We start from the raw sequence: 17,615 nt of genomic DNA on the forward strand, positions 1-17,615 counted from the left end.
TGTTGAAGCATTTTTCACAAAGGTTGTCTCTATTTCTTTATGGTTGATTTGGGGTTATTCAAATTCAACACATAAAAAAGCAACTGCAGTTTTGCTATTGATAGTATTTCAAATCAATTCTATTTGATCTACTAATCAATTAATATCTTTGTCTAATATGGAAAAGATCCATGCTGAGATTTAACAGAAACTTATAATTACTATAAGACCTTTATTAAAGTGTAATTGTGAACAAAAAATCTAACACCGTGGAGTCATTTGGAAGATTCAGTAATAACTCACTGCCAAATTAAAGTTGGGGCCTTTTAGATGCAACTATTCGCTTCTGGAAAACAAATGGAGGAGAAATAGTTAAGTGTGACCTTTGCCTAAATCAATTCAAACTCATAAGGAAAACCTGGAGATGGTACTGGGGCTTGTCTTGCTCAGAGAACTCCAGTTAATAAACCACTTTCTATGAATTTTATTGTTCTTGCAGTTAAGGACCAGTACAAAGAGAATAGCAAATATTTCTAAATTATAGAGCCAGTATATCAAGATTCTAGGATATGTATCTTTTAATACGATCTCACCAAACTTTTTTCATCAGCCTTTTAGCAAGCTGTTTCATGGGGAATAACATTCTTTACTTAAAACGATCTGTGTTTGAATATCAATCACATCATTATCACCCGTAAAGAGAAATGTGAAGACATTGCTTTTAAGCATCTGCTGTGCTGATGAGACAGAAACAGAAGCATGTAACTCACCAGAATGTAAGGGTCATTTCTCCAGTTTGGTAGGAGATTTGCACTTTGTGGTAGACAGAATAATGCCCCTTGAAAGATGTCCACATTCTATAATCCCCAGATCCTGTATTATGTTACCTTAAATGGGATTTTAGTTTCCTAGGGCTTCCATAAACAATTATCACTAACTGGGGGACTCTGAACAACAGAAATTTGTTCTCTTACAGGTACGGGGGTCAGAGTCTGGAATCAAGGCGTTAGTGGGGTTGAATCCTTCTGGAGTCTGAGGGAGAGTCCTTCCCCATCCCCTCCCACTCTCTGTGTCTAAAACGTTTCTGTTATTTATAAGGATACTCCTCATTGGAAGTAGAGCCCACCCTAATCCACAATGATCTCATTTTGGGATCTTTAATTACACCTACAAAGATCCTTATTCCAAATAAAGTCCCATTCTGAAGTTCCAGGTAGACAAATCTTTTGGAGGCTACTGTTCAACCCACTGCACGTGGCAAAAGAGACGTTGCAGCCATGATTAAGTCTCTTGAGTTGGGTAGATTATCCTGGATTATCTGGATGGGCCCAATGTAATCACAAAGACCCTTTTAAGGAAATGGGTAAGGCAGGAAAGGAGACGTGGCAATGGAAGCAAAAGACAGAAAGGAGAGAGAGATTTGAAGATTTATACTGCTGGCTTTGAAGATGGAGCAATGGGCTAGGAGCCAAGGAATGCAGATGGCCTCTCGAAACCGGAAAAGACAAGGAAACGGTTTCTCCTGCAGCCTCCAAAAGGAACACTGACCTACTGACATCTTGAATCGAGAACTTCTGAACTGCAGAACCCTAAAATAATGAATTGAAGCCTTAAAGTTCGTGGTAATTTGTTACAGCAGCAATAGGAAACAAGTAACACCCTGTCTCTCAAATTCATACAATCAAGAAATATTTACACTCTACCTTCTTGTAGGAATTTTTATAAATTGTTAAGATTCAGATTTCTAAGCCACATGGATGATATACTTGCAAATGATTACAAATTAGTTTGCTATTGAATTCCAAAATCATCTTTATAAGAATTTATTAGTAATGGAATTTTTTTCTAAATTCATCTTTGTCGTCGACACAAAATAAATACAGGATTATGAAAAATCTTGAATGCTCTCTAAGTATAATTTTCACGTGAAGAAATAAACCTGTTTGTATTTTATACTTATTAAAGATACACCTGACAAATTCTTGTTGTCTGTGGATACCAATAACATGTTTCATCAAATTAGGGAGCCTACATAATACTAATGGTTCTATTTAACTCCATGTTGCTCTCTAATGTAATGGTGTTTCACAATTAGAAAAAAATCCATTATACGTCCACATCTGACAGGTTTTTACCCCACAAAAATTTCAATTTATTTGAGCACTAACATTGTAGCTGGCAACAATTTTGGAAAGTTTATTGCTAATGCAAAAAAAGAAAATACCCTTGCAAAATTTACCACAATTGTTTACTTTCTGAAAATGAGCACTAAAACATTTGCATAACATCTGCACTGCTTGGAGGGTTGAAACACTAAAGCAATTAGCTCTGTGTTCTATAATGCATGTTGCAACTCAAGCAACGTTGAAGTTGAGCTAACTTAATATTTAGTTAGAAAAGAAAGGCACTTTATTTGCCCTTTACTATTAGTTCTACTTTAAACTGCCCGATCATGGTTAATGTGTTAAGAATCTTGTTTTCAAGATAATTCCAGGATACATCATTTTAAGAAAAAAATCTCTAAGGGATCTTCATTTAGTCTTTCTAATATGTGTGTGTTTACATCTATTTTATATACTTGAGTAGTACAAATTTTACACAGCAGTTATAGTGTAGTCTATAAAGCTGCATGTTTCCTATAAGAAATTATAAGGAATAATTTATAATAGCAATATGCCAGAATAACTATGTTATTCAAGATTAGATGCACTGACCAATACTTTTCAAATTTTAGATAAATATCAGTACCTACAATTTTATTTTTAGGAAAATATGCTATAACTAAGTAATCATGTTGTATTTTGTTTTTGAATAGTCATAAGATTTGACAATAGACTCCTGATTTGCAAATACATTTAAATTGGCAATTTAAAATTTATTATTAAGTCACATTAAATTCTGCATTAAAATCACCATGATTATATGTACTATACCTTAAATCTAGACACATCATCAATATGTAGCTATGTACATTCCACAGGCAAACTTTAGTAATAAAAAATAAATGAGTGTTAAAAAAGGTCTGCTAATTGGAAAGACATGAGTCATCTCACAGCTGAACAGGGCAACATTCAAACAATTCTGTAAAACACCTACAAATGCTAACTAAATATTAATTTGATAAAAGATATTTTAATGTATGGCTATGCCTGCCAGAAAGGAAGGGAATTGACAGGTATCAGCAATGCAGAGGTCAGTGAGAGCAAGAATGGTGGGTTCTCAAGTTGATGAAAGAGGCAGGTAATCCTGTTTTGGTGGAGAAGGGCAGGTAATGCAGAAGTGATTAGTGGGTTTTAAAACCCAAGCAGGGAAAAAAAAAGGATGAGGGCTCTAGCTTGCGAGATGGGGAGTTAAAATTGAAACCTCTGCAAAAAGCTGGGTTCCTGAAAGGGCTATAAACCCTACATAGAAAAGACTCACACATCTGTCTACCAGGGGCAAAGTAAGAAAGCCTGACTAAGCCATGTGTCAATGTTCAAAAGCAGTAAAATACAGTAACCTTCCCTCAAGACACTGATAAGCACAGTCCTGGCTCTGTCAGGTTTGAAGTTTGAATTTTCACTCCCTACATGGGCTTGTGGAGGAGGAAATCCAACATTCATAGGTTGGGTCACATTGTGTGGCTGATTATCAAGTGCTTCCTCTGTATCCAGGGACCTTTGGAGGGCATCCACACTGGACACACGTAATAGCACGTTTCTGAGTGCGTCTACATTCCTCTTTCCCCAAATCCCTTGTTATTGGAACCTAATCTTGCTCCAAGTGCCTGAACATCCAGCATTTCACGCTCAGGTCATCTCCCTTTCCAGGCAAAGTGAGTAACTAAATGTGCTAATCAAGGCTGATACTGAGCGGGGGAATCATTCTGTTACTGTCATCTTGAAGCTGGTACCTGCTATGAGACAGTTTTCTCTAAACCAGGTTCACATATTCCCCACTTCAGTAAACAGGTCACAGGGAAGTCCCCTGGAGATTCCAGGATTGATTGTAGAAGCAGTTGTCATCCAGCATTGTGGACGGAGGCAAGCTGAGAGTTCTACTACAACTTTGTTTAGCTTTAAGACTGACTTATCATTGATGCCGTTTAGACCATTTCTAAAGGACCATGGTGTGCTTCTCAGCACAGGCAAATCTGTATCTAAGTAGAGCAAATGAGAAGCAGGTGATGCTGAGCAGGTTTTCTTGTAAAGACACCTAGAGTTTTATGATTTGGCATTTAATCACTTGGGTGACTCAGCAGAAAAGCAAGAACGTTTCTCAAAAGTACAGTTCTTTGGAGAAGAAGGTATGGCTTTGTGCCAAAACCCTACATGCAGTTGATAGGGTTCAGATATAAGTGCCTGACCAAATGTGCATACAATACCCTGTCCATGGACACACACAGCAACCAATCCTATCGACTCAATGATAAGGCCCAAATGTTAAAGCTGCTGACATTCCAGCGCGAATCAGATGGGAACTTTTGCTTTTTTCTTGTTCTATGTTCAAATTAAAGCACGGCATTTTATTCTACACTTAAATATCATGTGTAACATCCTTAATTTTAGGGTTTGTTTCTTCTAAAATCCAAAAAGGTCTAACAAGAGGTGTGTGCCTTTTAAAGTGGTAGTGTCATATAGCACAACATCTTTCTCTATGATGTAAAAATAATATCCAGATTATTCCAGACTATTGCAGCCCTCTTCTTTGCACAGAAACTATATTTCCATGAAATGAAAATATAGGCCCAATATTTTCATGGGATTCATTTGTCTCCTCTAATCCTATGATATTTTCTGTTCTCTAGGATCTAGCAATAAATAGAATGATTTGGCTTCATGTTATTTTAGTGATGGGAACAATTCCGTTTCTTTTGGACTAAACTGTGGACAGAGTCATAGATCGATGCAAGCCTGTGACAGCACAGTGAATGGAGGTGTACTGCTGGGCTTGCCAGGTATAAACCTCAAACAACTTCTAGTGTTTTCAATACTTGTCAAGAGGGGCAAACAAACATTCACCAAATCACTGGCTGTATACCAGATGCCAAAGCCTGTTTACTTACTTTGGTGAAAACAGACGGCATCTAGAGCAACAGCTTCAGCTGGAGTCACCAGTGAATTAAGCTTAGAAAATCCACTGTTGTTCTCTCTCATTCCTCCATCTTCTGCACTTACAAATACTGACAATTAAATGGAAATGTGGTAAAAACTGTGACTACCTCTGAATTATTTTAATCCTTATGGTAATAATGAGATCTCTACATAGCCGAGATATGGAAGAAACGTAACTGCCCATCAACACATGAATGGATAAAGAAGATGTGGTATATATATACGATGGAATACTGTTCAGCCATAAAAAAGAAAGAAATTTTGCCATTTGCAACAACACGGATGGACCTGAAGGGTATTATGCTTAATGAAATACATCAGATAGAGAAAGACAAATACTGTATCTTTTCATTTATATGTGGAATCTAAAAAATAAAACAAATGAACAAATATAACAGGAGGAAACAGACTCATAGATACAGAAAACAAACTAGTGGTACCAGAGTGGTCAAGTCTGGCGGGGAGCGGCAAGATACGGGAAGTGGATTAAGAGGTACAAACTACTAGGTATAAAATAAATAAGATACAAGGGTGTAATGTACAGCACAGGAAATACAGCCAATATTTTATAATAACTTTATGTTGAGTATAATCTTTAAAAAATATCAAATCACAGTGTTGTATACCTGAAGGTAATATAATAAGTCAACTATACTTTAATTTAAAAAAAATTCAGGGCAATAGTTTTCCAAAGGTGATGCTATAGCTTATGCAAACTGAGTCAGAATTTAATAAAAAACTAGAATATATTTATAACCATTGAAAAAATTGGATAAGTGAGATAAATCACTTAAATTCTACTGACAAGCCAAACAGGTGGTTCGGACCTTAAAATAACATATAATCATCTTGCAAGCATTTATCCAATGATTATGAATACCACACACAAGTATCTGCAACTTGCCTTATGAATCTTTTATAACTTTTATACCAAAGACAGTAGGAAAAAGAAAAATTATATTCCAAAGTCAAGAAAAATGTAAGTATAAAAACTGTAAATATTAGAATATTAACAAATATAAGCCAGCAAATCATGTTTGTAAAACCTAATCATATAGGACTTATCCCAGTTAAAATATGTAACAATTATTTGACATTAGGAAATATATATTTTGCTACATTAACAGAATATTATCTTAATCAACGCAAAAATGCATTTAATAAAACTAGACTCTATCCATGATAAATACTCGTAGAAGTATGGAATAGAAAGAAACATCTTTAACCTGATTTAAAAAATCTGTAGTAAAAATTCTATAATTAAAATACCTATAGTAAACATCGTATTTCACGCTGAAATATTAGAAGCACAGCAGCCACTGAACCAAGTTCCTGCTTCACTTCAGAATTCAAGCTTGCCCTGATACACGAACGTTCACCATAGTGATAATCCCCACGTTATGTTATTTTAGAACTTGAGGAAATTTAGAGTATGTGTATTTCAGCCTCTTTATTTTACTGTGAGGAAACAGGTCTGAGTGGGCTTAAGTGATTTGTCTAAATTTATTCAACTAGTGATGAGTGGAACCTTGACTAGAAGCCAGTGTTCTGTGAAATGAAAAAAAAAGCCAGCTAAAAACATGCTGGTTTGGGTCAGCATACACACACATACACACACACACGACACACACACACCAACTATAATCAATCTTGTTTATTAATTGTTCACTATTTATTTAACAATGAGTATTAAGCCCAGAATTAACCTTAGTCACTTTTGTCTCAAAATAATAAAAGAGAGATGGGAATGTATTAAAAAAAGAGAGAATTTAATAATAAAATGATATAACACCAAACTATGCTAGTAAATGTAATTTATTATATGGGAAAAATGTAGAAAAAAAAAGAAAAATCACTTTTGTTACAGTTCTATATAAAATTTGGGTGGTCTAAAAGGTTATCAGTTTTGATGACATAAAGCTGAGAAAAATAAAGTGCAAATTTCCTGGAAATCAGAAACTCAAAATATTTCATCGGAAGCCATTTACTACTTTAACCATTTGGCAGAAGTGAATATATTACATGCTCAAAACAGCTTGAAGGACGAATAAAAATAAGTTTGAGGTATATCTTTTGTAAGTTATCTCTAAACGAAGGCTGTTATTCTATTTTCTCAGTTGATTCCGCTGTCTTGCTGGAATGAATATCTAGGGTTGGGAGATTACACAATTTGTTTAAGATGCTAGAAAGCTGAAGATTTATGTGAAATCTCCTGAATTGTAGTACACTGAGCAGGTCAAATAAAATCCATCCTCAGGCCTACTATCATACAATTTGTAACCTCTCCTTTAGACTATGAGAGTATTAAATTAGTACTCATGACTTAATGAGCTTCTTATTTATATACTGTGTCCTTTGCAAAAATCATACTGGCAACCTGCCTCATTTCTCCTTTCTCTTTATTTTATTTATTTTTTATTCATTCATTTATTTTGGTTTCAAGAGAGGCAACCTACAAATCATGGTTCTTATTGAAGTGTTTTGAGAAATATTGAGATAGACGAAAAGACAAGGGATTGATGTATGTGTAAATGGTACAGAAATGGGAGAGAGAGGAAAACTAAATAATTGACGCAAAGCAAAATTGCACTGAACACTTGTTAAAAGTGTCAAGGCAGACTGTATTCAAGACTATTGTGATAAGGTCAAGTCTCCTGCTCAAGACTTGTGTAGTAGAAGAGAGACTGAACTCAATCGGCTGGAGAGGAGGAAGGACTTTTAATTGCCGGAGTTAGTTTACGGAAAAGCGCTAGAGGACCTCAGCGGGGGGTTTGGTCAACGTGAGTAGGTCACCTTTGCTTGTTAATTGTCCCGTATTAACAAACTTGGGCTGCTGCCCCCCAACGGAGACTGGGAAGGAGGCGTATTATCTTAGATGACTACATTTCAAAGGGGTAACTCCCAGGTCTTTGAGCAAAATGTTTCTGGGTTGGAGAAGATTTCCATCTCAAAGGGGCAGAGGAAGAATTTACAATCACAAGTGTTCTAAACGAAATTTTCTAGGGGAGGTCAGGGGCCTATCCTCAGGAAGAAACCTGCCTGAAAGTTAGTTAAGATAAAGGAACCGTTAAGCCCATCTTGGTCACTGATAACCACGATGGAAGTGGAGATTATGATTATCTTTGCAGAGTATATCAGGTGCTTTAAATTTCCAAGGCAACTAATTTGAACAATAGGGAGATATGAATGGATGAGAACATGTTCTGGTTTACTGAAAAAGAGCCTGACTAATTTCACCAATTAATACACCAGACTAATTCTTGTTTGTGGGATCTTTGCTAGGGAAGAAGGGTCTTAAAATACAAGCTGGGGGTTAGGGTAGGGACTAGGGGGCCAACAGAGGAAAAGGAAGAAACAGATTTTTTTTTAGTTTAATTTGTACTTACACTATTAGTGAGACTCACATGGCTTCTAATCAGAGAATGTTTCAGATATATATACATAAATATTTATTTTATGTATTTATTAAATTGGGCCCCGTCCTCCCAGGGGGCACAGCATGAAATGCAATACAGATCTAGTCCTCCACATGGTTTTTAACATTAGATGAGATACCATAAAAAACTGATCCCTATTTTCTAGGTTTTGTACTTATTAAACCCAAAAAGCCATAGCTCAATAAAATGATATAACTCTTATTCACCTTGATTACCCAAGTACAGGTTTTCCTGCCATCCTAAAGTAGAGCGTTTCTATGAAGCCTTTTAGAAGGAAAATGGCATAAAGCAAAGAAGCAATTACCTAAGGACATATCTTGCTAGGAGGCACAAAACAAATCAAGATACAGCACAGATGCTCACAGATGCAGTTCGAAGCTATGGTGGCTTGATGCTAAGATGCTTAGTTCCCTGGGAAGGAGATTGCAGGTGCCACTCTCACGGTTTGGGGTGCCTGCTGCCTCTACATCAGCTGCTACAAGACGAACCCTGAATGCTATTTTCACTTTTCACCATTTTTTGTAAAAACAAAAATCCTCTTCGGATTTCTTTTGATTATCAAAAACAGGTACTAATGTACTAATGTAGGTCTTTTGTGAAAGTGAAGTGGTGTATAGCGAACTTTTGAAAAGCAGAGAATACCCATACATAAATTCCTCCCATGAGTGTTGGGGACTTTTTTGTAACAGCATTAACTTTTTACAACACCAGGGAATTATGCATTGCACAGCACAAATGATGTATTAAACCCTGGTGGATTAGGAGTACTGATGCACTTTTTAAAAGTGCCATATTGTTCTATTGGATAAATTGGGCATTGGGAGGATGGAGATGTAAAATTCAGCATTGATTTCAGCTTCTTTGTACAACTGGACAACCAGAAGAATATATTTTCAAAATTCAAATGGAACTTACTGTGGCATGCTAAATCATTTTAGTAACTGTATTTACTTTGTATAGCATGCTGCCACATCTTTTGAACAGGGGTCCTTTTCTAAAATTCACAAGGTCTTGGGTAAATTATAGCTTTTAAGCAATTTAACTTTTTTTCTTTTAGCTATTTCTAAATACGCAATAAAAACTGCATATAGCTTCATTTGATATAGAATAGAATTTTAGTGTCATAAAAATACAAAGGATTTAGTAACTATACCTTTTAAAAGAACCTCAGTAAAAGATCTTTTTTTCTCAGTGTATATTTCAATGAAACCACTAAAACTGGTGGCGCAGTGGTTGAGAGTCCGCCTGCCGATGCAGAGGACACATATCCGTGCCCCGGTCCGGGAAGACCCCACATGCCACGGAGCGGCTGGGCCCGTGAGCCATGACCACTGAGCCTGCGCGTCCGGAGCCTGTGCTCCGCAACGGGAGAGGCCACAACAGTGAGAGGCCGGCATACCAAAAAAAAAAAAAAAAAAAAAAAAAAAAAGACTAGCCCTTACTGCTTCTAATTAATCTTAAAAGAATAAGTTATAAATTTGTAATGTAACGTGATGAAAACACATGAGACATTCATACTTTAGCATATTTGAATCTGAAGAAGTCTTGAAAATTGCTAGTACCACTTTCCTTAGAAATAAATGGATGTGATTTGTATTTTCCTGATGGTTAATGATGTTGAGCACCTTTTCGTGTACCTGTTAGCCATCTGTATGTCTTCTTTGGGAAAAATATCTATTTAGATCTTCTGCCAATTTTTATTTGAATTGTTTGTGATTGTTTTGCTTTTGAGTTCTTTATGTATTTTGGATATTAGCCCCTCCTTATCAGATACATGATTTGAAAATATTTTCTCCCATTCAGTAGGTTGCCTTTGCATTTTGTTAATGGTTTCCTTTGCTGTGCAGAGGAAATGAAAGTGGTTTGATGTCATCCCACTTGTCGATTTTTGCCTTTGTTACTTCTGTTTTTGATGTTGGATTTAAAAAATGATTGCCAAGACCTATGTCAGGAGCTGACCACCTATATTTTCATCTAGGAGTTTTATGGTTTCAGGTCTTATGTGAGGTGTCACCTCACACCTATTAGAATGGCTGTTATCAAAAAGAAAAGAAATAACAAGTGTTGGAGAGGATGTGGAGAAAAGGGAGCCCTTGTGCACTGTTGGTGGGAATGTAAATTGGCGCAGCCACTATGGAAAATAGTATGGAGGTTCCTCAGAAAATTAAAAATAGAACTACCATATGATCCAGGTATTCCACTTCTTTGTATTTATCTGAAGGAAGCTTGCAAAGATATATGCACCTCCACGTCCATTGCAGCATTATTTACAATGGTCAACACATGGAAACAATAGAATATTATTCAGCCATAGAAAAGAATAAAATCTTGTCATTTATGACAACATGGGTGGACTAAAGGGCATTATCCTAAGTGAAATAAGTCAGACAAAGACAAATACCACAAGATCTCTCGCATATGAGAAATCCAAATCTAAAACAAACAAAAAAACCAAAAAAAAAACCAGGCTTATAAAAAAAAAGAAAGAAATGGAATACTGCTGTTGACCCTTGAACAATGCAGCATTTGAGGTGCTGACCCTCCGTGCAGTCAAAAGTCTGCATATAAGTCATAGCCAGCCCTCTGAATACGTGGTTCCTCCTTGTCTGTGTTTTGGCATACAGGGATTCAACCAACCTCAAATCATGTAGTACTGTAGTATCTGCTACTGAGAAAAAAAATCTGTGTATAGGTGGACCCCCACAGGTCAAAATTGTGTTGTTCAAGGGCCGACTGTAATCTCATAATCTAAATGTTAATAATGTTATCCAAAAAGATCTACTTATCAAAATTATATTGATATTTTTATTATAAAACTAATATTTATTCTTAATCAAAAGTTCATCAATGTTTTTCATTGGGTTAGAATGATTGCTAATTTCAGATTATAACTGCTCATTTTTGTTCAATAATATACAACCCAAATGCTGCATAGAAAATTGTAAGGATAAACAGAGTAATAAGCAATATTAAGAAGAATATCAAAGAATATTAAGATAAAGACATTTTTAAAAATCAGCCTAAATTACGATTTACGTGCACATTAGATTATATTTTTTAACTTGGTTTAAAAAATTATGGAGATATAATGTAAAGCATGGTGACTATAGTTAATAACACCAAATTGCATATTTGGAGGTTGTTAGAAGAGTAGATTTTGCTTTTCCTGTGGGAGCCGCCGAGTTGGGGGGAGCGTGGCCTTCTCCTCTCCCGCCATGGCGTGTGCTCGTCCACTGATATCAGTGTACTCTGAAAAGGGGGAGTCAGCTGGCAAAAATGTCACTTTGCCTGCTGTGTTCAAGGCTCCCATTCGACCAGATATTGTGAACTTTGTTCACACCAACTTGCACAAAAACAACAGACAGCCCTGTGCTGTCAGTGAATTAGCAGGTCATCGAACCAGTGCTGACTCTTGGGGTACTGGCAGGCCTGTGGCTCGAATTCCCAGGGTTTGAGGTGGCGGCACTCACTGTTCTGGCCAGGGTGCTTTGGGAAATATGTGTCGTGGGGGCCGCATATTTGCGCCAACCAAGACCTGGCGACATTGGCACCGCAGACTGAATACAATGCAGAAGCGACATGTCATCTGCTCTGCGTTGGCTGCCTCAGCTTTACCAGCGCTGGCCATGTCTAAAGGTCATCATATAGAGGAAGTTCCTGAACTTCCTTTGGTAGTTGAAGATAAAGTTGAAGGCTACAAGAAGACCAAGGAGGCTGTTTTGCTTCGGAAGAACCTTAAGGCCAGGAATGATATCAAAAAAGGCCTACAGCTCGCAGCGAATGAGACCTGGCAAAGGCAAAGTGAGAAACCGTCGCCGTTTCCAGCGCAGGGGACCCTGCATCGTCTATAATGAGGACAACGGTATCATCAAGGCCTTCAGAAACATCCCTGGAACTACTCTGCTTAATATAAGCAAACTGAACATTTTGAAACTTGCTCCTGGGGGGCATGTGAGACGTTTCTGCATTTGGACTGAAAGTGCTTTCCGCAAGTAAGAGGAGCCGTATGGCACTTGGTGTAAAGCTGCTCCCCTCAAGAGTAACTACCACTTCCCCATGCACAAGATGCTCAATACAGACCTTAGCAGAATCGTGAAAAGCCCAGAGATCCAAAGAGCCCTGCGAGCACCACGCAAGAAGATTCATTGCAGAGTCCTGAAGAAGAATCCACTGAAAAACCTGAGAATCATGTTGAAGCTAAACCCATATGCAAAGACCACGCGCCGGAACACCATCCTTCGCCAGGCCAGGAACCACAAAATCCGGATGGATAGGGCAGCAGCGGCACTGGAAGCCAAATCAGATGAGAAGGGGGTTCCAGGCAAGGAGCCTGTGGTGGGCAAGAAGGGAAAGGAGGCTGTTTGCGTTAAGAAGCTGAAGAAGCCAAAGGCTTTGGCGGGAAAAAAGTCCCTAGTGACCAAGAAACAAGCAGCTGAAAAGAAGCCCGCTAAAAAGAAGCCTGCAGAAAAGAAACCCACCACAGAGGAAAAGAAGGCCGCGGCATAAACTTAAATTTGCTTATTCGGCAAAGGTCAAATCATTTTGGACGGCTAATTTTGAATAAAGACCTGATCAAAGAGAAGTGAGAAACATAAAAAAAAAAAAAAAAAAAAGAGTAGGTCTTAAAAGTTCTCACACCAGAAAAACAAATGTTGTAACTATGTATGATGACACATGTCAACTAGACTTATTGTGGTGATCATTTCACCATGTATACAAATAGCAAATCATTATTTGTACACCTGGAACTAATATAATGTTATAGGTCAATTATACCTCAATTTTAAAAAAGTGAAAAAAAATTGGTTTACAAATTAAAGAAAAAACTAACACAAAGCTGAAGTTATTTTAGATGATGTGTTTGTTAAATTTTTAACTGAAAACTTTAAATACATCTTAATTTCAATGTGTTCATTAAATACTGAATCCTGACAGGTACTATTTTACTGTAAATATTTTTCCTTGGCCAAATATGTGTTTACCAGCTTGTACATCAGGCTCAATTCTATACTAGAGTCTCTTTTCAAAGTAAAGAATGCAATGAGCTTTCTTAAGAGACTCAGCTTCTATAGCCTTGCGGGTTTCACAGTTATAAACAGCTAGTGGTAGAGGGCACTGCTGTTTTAAATAATAGTGTTGTGGGTCACATTTTCAATTATTTTGTTAGTTTGTTTTCTGACCAACAGCCTCACTTCTAAGTGGCCTGATCTAATTTCTTCCAGATTATAAAAATCAATATAGGTTAACATGACTGATGCAAGAAACCAGAATGAAAAAAACTGAAGTTACCATATAAGTCTATAAACTGAGATTTACTTACAAATGTGCTGCCCTAATTCAATGCAGAAAGACTCGACGGATAAGACAGAGCAACACACTCTGCCACTGGATAGTAAGTAATCGAGTAAAATGTTATTTCCTTAGTCCTTTTACCTATTACTTAATTATGAATAAAGGTGACTTTTAAATTGTAAAAATTATACATGATTTGTTAATTTAGCTTAACTTTTTTTTAACATCTTTATTGGAGTATAATTGCTTTACAATGGTGTGTTAGTTTCTGCTGTATAACAAAGTGAATCAGTTATACATATACATATATCCCTATATCTCCTCCCTTTTGCATCTCCCTTAACTTTTGATCATCCCTTTATTTAAATCTACAAAATTAACTCCCCTTTCATATCATTCCCACCTTTGGATGATCAATGTCATAATTTATGTTGTGGAGATAGTAAAACAACTTTTCTCTCTCATTACCTTCTATTCTTTTTATTATTTACATTGTATTTTTAAATTTTTTTCTCCCAGCTTTACTGAGGCTCAATACTTTATATTACCTGATTACCAGGCTTATTCAGGCCGGTTACGTGGAAGGATTTCGCTTAATCCCAAAGAACAAGGGTGAGGAGTAAGAGAAAATATTATGCACAGACATGTATGCAGAGCTCTTCCTGGAAGCAGAAGGGACTCATGCCTCCCCAGGCAAGTAGGGGAAATACCATCATTCAGCACGTGAACATCAAGACACACACAAAGCAGGTGTTGCGCGGAGCAAATGGAGCGACTTGAGGGATGGACCGCGATAAGGCTGCAGAAACTGAAGAGCACGCCACCCTTTTTCCAAGAGAAATTTTCAAACTTCTTAATACATTTTTGCCTTAATCACCTTTAACTTCACAGTAAAATACCCTTGGAAAACATATCATTCATCTTTACATGTATTTATAGCTCAAATATGTATTCAGAATTTTCCATTAAGAATAATATACTATTCTTACTTTGCCTGAATTCACACAGGAGTAATTCTCTACAGAACTACACTTCATTTACTTTTTAAGTGTGTAACTCTGGAAATGATTTGAATATAATGAAAATGCTATTAAATACATTTTTGTTGAACAGAGTAATAAACCTCACTCACTTTAATAATCAGAATGTAACCCAGTCATTCATCTTCTTGGAGAACACTGCATGTCTGCTATAAAAGGTAACGGAGCTCTGAGTATGCCATTTCTCCTATTTTAATGTCAAACCAAAGCCAGGAAAGAATTATAAGGTATGACACGTACATTGTTTGCTAAAACCAAACTCACAGCACTATATTTATGCCTTGGGTGCAAAAATCCTAAATGGACAGAAGGATAAGAGTGGCTTTATTTTACAACTTTACTGGTAAGAACTGCATAAAAGATATGTAAAAATGGTGGAAATTCTAAGACATCTTGGGGAATTATAAAGAAAAGTACATAAAATTATAGTGTGAGGAAGTTTGAGGAACACGTTTTGTGCTACTGAACGCTGGTAGGACTCTGATCGAAGGGTGGAACTCATTCAGGCCTCCTCAATTACAAAATAATAGTTACTTTTCTTTTCCTTTTGTTTAAAGCTCCCATATGAATACGCTTGGGGGAAAGCATTATTCCTTTTAGAATACTACTGAGATTTGAAGATTCAATGGTTCAAAGAATGTGGGGTTTAATGCAAAAAAAAAAAAGATATCTTTTAAAAAAGAACATGACTTGTCTATTCCACAGTCTAATCTTAATCTCTCCCCAGATAAAGCATATTCCTGTGTAATATTCTCTTAATATGAATACCATCATCTAGAAACATTCTCCATTAGAGTTAAGACTTCCTTAGCATCACATGGACTGATTGCTTTCATTTCAAAAATAATATACTTAATTGCATTCTTATTTTTTTAAAAACCCCTAAGTTTCTAAAACAACCTGGTTGCATTCATGTTAGGTACTCCAGTGACCCTTAGTTATTACAAACATATTATGAATTATATGTAATTAGCTGCACTTACCTTCTGCACTGCTGCCCAGACTAGAAACGGCAGGATCAGCTTTGATTCCACTCAGTCTCAAACCTGCACGATTCTCTGTCTTAATTTGCATTCAGAACACCACTGCGTTTGACCCGGATTGTTTGGGAGGATCCATGACTTTAAGCTCTTTATACAGGTCATGCTCGAGGCACAAGACCACAAGACATGGTTTGAATTAAGACCAGGTTTGGGTTTGCTGAACACTGTAAGGCAGTGGCTTTCAACCTTGCCAAAACATTGGAAACACCTGGGGAACTGTAAAAAACATGTTGATGCCTGAGTCCCACCTGCAGAGATGATGATTTAATTGGTCAGAGAGCGTTGCAAAAGTTCCCCAGGTGATTCTACTGTGCAGTCAGGTTTGGGAACTACTTCTCTTAGCTGAGCATTGTCTTGCAGAGAGGAATGTAAGCACGACTGGATTTTGAGAAGGTATGTGGATGAGAGAGGAGAGAATCTGAAATTTTTGAGAGGCAAAGTTGTGATGATTAGTACAGGAAGATGAAATTTTTAGGGAAAATTAAAACAGGTGTTGGAAAGGATCATCAGGCAGTCGCGCTGTACTGATGTGTCATATGGTGCTCTCTTCTATGTTCTCATACTCAGTAAGTGCTCTGCAGTGTTGGTTACTTGGGGGATGGCTATATGTTGGCTGAGATAACGTCCTATCTCTACCAACCTACCACCCACAAGTCAGGGGGGGCCCTTGACAGTCCCTCCACATTCTATTTTAATTCCCTAGTTAACTGTCAGTCTCCTGCTTTAATTTGAATCTCTTTGAGAACGATTTTATCTTTTTCATCACTGTGAAACATTGTAGTGTGCCTGATAACTCTCTAAAATTCAGCAAATGTTTGTTGAATGAATATTGAATAATGACGAAGTTGAATGAATAATTTAAGATTACTTTTGCAATTAGTTCAGTCTTTTTGGGCCAATAAACAAAATATTCCCACACAAATACTGACTTTTCTTCTTTCTTGCCTTAGAGTTTTCAATATTGATTCTCCTTTAAAGTCTCAGACGAGCTCTTTCGAGACCCAGGACTCAGCTGGGGTCTCCTTTATCCCTTTAAAGAAGCTTCTGAAAGGGGTAATATGAAAAGTGACATCAAGGATAATAAATATACTGTGAATTCTAGGAGAGAGTTGCCTTGATAAAGCCTCTCAGACTTAAATAGCTCATCTTGGCTATCTAAGAGACGTTACCTAAGACTACTTCTGCCCTTGGGAAGAACCATATGTATGATGTTAAAAGATTAGTGTAGCGTGACAGTGTCAGCTTATCTGAGGAAAAATTCTCCTTCACAGCCAGCCAGGAAATATCCTTACTGAGATATAGTCGAACAGCCCCAAATTCTGATTTAACAACAGGTATGCTTTGCTCTTCTACTTTGGGCGTACCCTGACTGTTCCAGCTGACTGTCTTCTATTCTATTCTAATATTCCCCCTGTTTTTACACTCTACCCTCTTTCTCATCACTCTCCCTCTGACATATTGATGAATTCTCCTAGTCATCTCTAGAACCCACATTAACCCTTCTAACAGATTATCGTTTCACCCTGTGCTAAAGCCTTCTCTTTTGGGTGTCATGAGTTCCAGCAGTTCACCTTCTGCACTCCACTGTTGTCATCTATTGACCTGAAAGCTGCTCGCCTCCACCCACATTCAGTGAAGACTTTGGCAACAACCTTACTGTTCACAACAACACCTCTCATTTTCCTGGACCACTGTTGCTACTCAATTGTACTTTTGGTCCATAACAACTTT

The 17,615-nt window shown here is 37.1% G+C and overlaps 1 pseudogene; it reads left to right on the plus strand.

The window, feature by feature from the left end:
• The first annotated feature begins 11,689 nt into the window (after positions 1 to 11,689).
• On the plus strand, positions 11,690 to 13,015 carry LOC116738989 (annotated as a pseudogene).
• The last annotated feature ends 4,600 nt before the right edge of the window (positions 13,016 to 17,615 follow it).

This window comes from Phocoena sinus, chromosome 14 (genome assembly GCF_008692025.1).
Source record: "Phocoena sinus isolate mPhoSin1 chromosome 14, mPhoSin1.pri, whole genome shotgun sequence".
In the NCBI taxonomy this organism is placed as follows: domain Eukaryota; kingdom Metazoa; phylum Chordata; class Mammalia; order Artiodactyla; family Phocoenidae; genus Phocoena; species Phocoena sinus.